The sequence below is a fragment of the Schistocerca serialis genome, unplaced genomic scaffold (assembly GCF_023864345.2).
Source record: "Schistocerca serialis cubense isolate TAMUIC-IGC-003099 unplaced genomic scaffold, iqSchSeri2.2 HiC_scaffold_229, whole genome shotgun sequence".
Taxonomy (NCBI): domain Eukaryota; kingdom Metazoa; phylum Arthropoda; class Insecta; order Orthoptera; family Acrididae; genus Schistocerca; species Schistocerca serialis.
The window spans coordinates 27,501-30,000 of record NW_026047794.1 but is presented as its reverse complement, the minus strand read 5'-3'; the positions used below and the strand labels follow the sequence as shown (position 1 = coordinate 30,000).

The 2,500-nt window shown below is 63.6% G+C and overlaps 1 pseudogene; it reads right to left on the bottom strand.

Moving 5' to 3' along the window:
• The window catches only part of LOC126444122 (large subunit ribosomal RNA), a 7,975-nt pseudogene that overhangs the window by 2,620 nt on the left and 2,855 nt on the right, over positions 1 to 2,500 (bottom strand).

The window sequence follows — 2,500 nt, the reverse complement described above, 5'->3', positions numbered from 1 at the left end:
GGCCCGGATGGTAACGTCGGCCGACTTCAATGCACCCACCCGGGTGCGGCTGAGGGCCAGCCCGTGGTACAGGCCAGGGAGAAGTACGTTGGTGAGAGCGTGGAGGCGCTGTTGCGGCTTCAGCGGAGCTCGGGAGATGACGTCAAGCTGCTCCACCAGGTGGCTACGTGGATTGAAGACACAGCGACCCGCCGTGGAAAATTGCAGCCCCAGGTACCGGAAGGTTTCACCCACACGCAGGGCAGGCATGGTGGTATTGCCTGCTGTGAAGGTGACATTGCTGTCCACCTTCACCTTCTTCTCGCGCCCTGACGCGACTAAGGCGAGGGTGAAACACTTCCGGGCGTTGATCTGCAGCCCCAGGTGGGCGAGGGCTGCGGTAGCTGCGTCGATGAGGGACTGCAAGCCCCTCGGGGTCGCTGCAAACAGCAAGACGTCATCTGCAAAGGCCGCAGCGTTGACTCTGCGACCGAGGATCCGAGCTCCGATGTGGGAGGGCAGTTGGCCTAAAACGTAGTCCACCGCAAAGTTGAACAGGAGGGGGGAGAGGGGATCGCCCTGGCGAACGCCCCGTGCTGGCTGCACAGACACGCCCACGCCGGCGCCGTCCGCTATCACTGTCGTGCTGCCCTCGTAGCACCGCTCGACATACTCGACAAAGCAATCCGGCAGGCCATGCGCCTTCAGCACGGGGCGAAGGGCAGCATGATCTACCGAATCGAATGCCTTAGATACGTCGATCGATGCCACAAAGACAGAGCGGCAGGAGCGAACTGCGTCGGTGAGAGCAGTGTCCAAGATGAAGGTATTTTCCAACATCCCATCCCGAGGGATGAATGCCCGCTGACGTTCGTCCACAGCACAAGCGCGCATCAGGCGTGACGCGAGAACCTTGTGAAAGGTCCGCGCCAACACCGAGCAGACCGTAATGGGGCGAAAGTCAGCGGGGGATGTTGGTGCAGCCGTTTTCGGGAGAAGGGACGTCCGCGCGCGAAGCAGGCGTTCCGGAAGGGCGCGGGCCAGAAGGAAGAGATTCATCACTTTCACCAGGACTTCGTGCGGCAGACGCCGCAACTCCGCTGGGGTAAGGCCGTCCGGCCCGGCTGCTGATCCCCTGGGCGGCAACGCGGCGGCGACCTCCTCATGTGTGACCGGCCCCCATATGCACTCGAGAGCGACAGGCTCTGAGTGCGGGAGGAGGCGGTCACGAATGAAGCCCGCGGTGGAGATGGGCTTCTTGGTGAAGAGGTCCGCCCAGAAGTCCAGCAGACCAGGGATGGCAGGTGGCGGCTGGAGCAGGGTGCCATCCAAGAGGCCGCGCACGCAACGCGCACGCGACCGTCGGAAGGCATCCTGCGTTCTCGCGTACTCCCAGCGGCGCCGCTTGCGCTTCTGCGTCGGCGGCGCGGCAGGCGGCCGCTTCGATGGTTGGCGCGGCCGCTGTGTCCTGGTGATTGATCTCTCCCCTCTGGACCCGACCGACGCAAGGGCATCCGGGAGCATGCCCAGGATGACATCGGGCGGCGTGCCCCGCCCCAGACCGATGACACGATCCAGGGCAGAGAAACGCTGGGCGGAAGCGGGTAGCCCCGCCAGATGCTCCCAGATGGCGGCGTCAGTCGGCCCCTCCGGCGGCGGCCCGGTGGTGTCGGCCGCGAAGTCCTCGGCTGCGTCGACGGGCGGCGCAGCGGCCTCGCCCGCGTCAGGCAGCGGGCTCGCCGCTCCCCGGCGGGACGCCGGCTCTTCCCCCCGACCGATCTCAAGCGCCTCCATGAATTGGCGGACAAGCTGCTTGTGGGCAGCTTGCCGCCGTCGGCACTTGATTGCCTCAAGCGTTCGGTCGGGGAACATCCTGATGAGCTCTTGATTTACAAAGAAGAACCGGGCGTCCCTCTCGAGGAACAGTTCGGCCTCTGCCTTGGCGAGCGACAGGACTTCTTCCTCCGTCCACCTCGCGCGATGCCTCTCCGTGACGATCTCCGCGTTGGCGGCCGCAAGATGTTGGCGGCGGCGATGGACCCCGAGACCGTTCTTGGTTGTAAAGCTGCGGTGGCACTCACTACAGGTATACATAGCTGCAAAAGTTACAAGATTTTCGGCACGGCCGGTTGGCCGGCTAGGTGCTGGGGGAGTTGGGGTGGCACCTTCAGCGGAAGGGCCACCACTTGTTCTCTGCTTACTGCCCCCAACTAAAAAGGGATAGTGCGAGGGGGGGCTGGTAACCCCCCCAAGCCCCTGGTGCGGTCTTCCACTCTGCGAAATCAGCGGGCCCACGAGAAGGGGAGAAGACCGCAGGAGAGGAGAGGCTAAGAGGGCTAGGCCCATGTATTGCGCATCACTCTCCCTGTAACTATAACCCAAGGAAGGCACCTCGCAGCAGCAGCACGACTACATCAAGACCGCACTTCGAGAAGCCAAGTCCGGATGCAGCCACACCGCCGCCACTTGGCCACCTTAAGAGAGTCATAGTTACTAAGAGAGTCATAGTTACTCCCGCCGT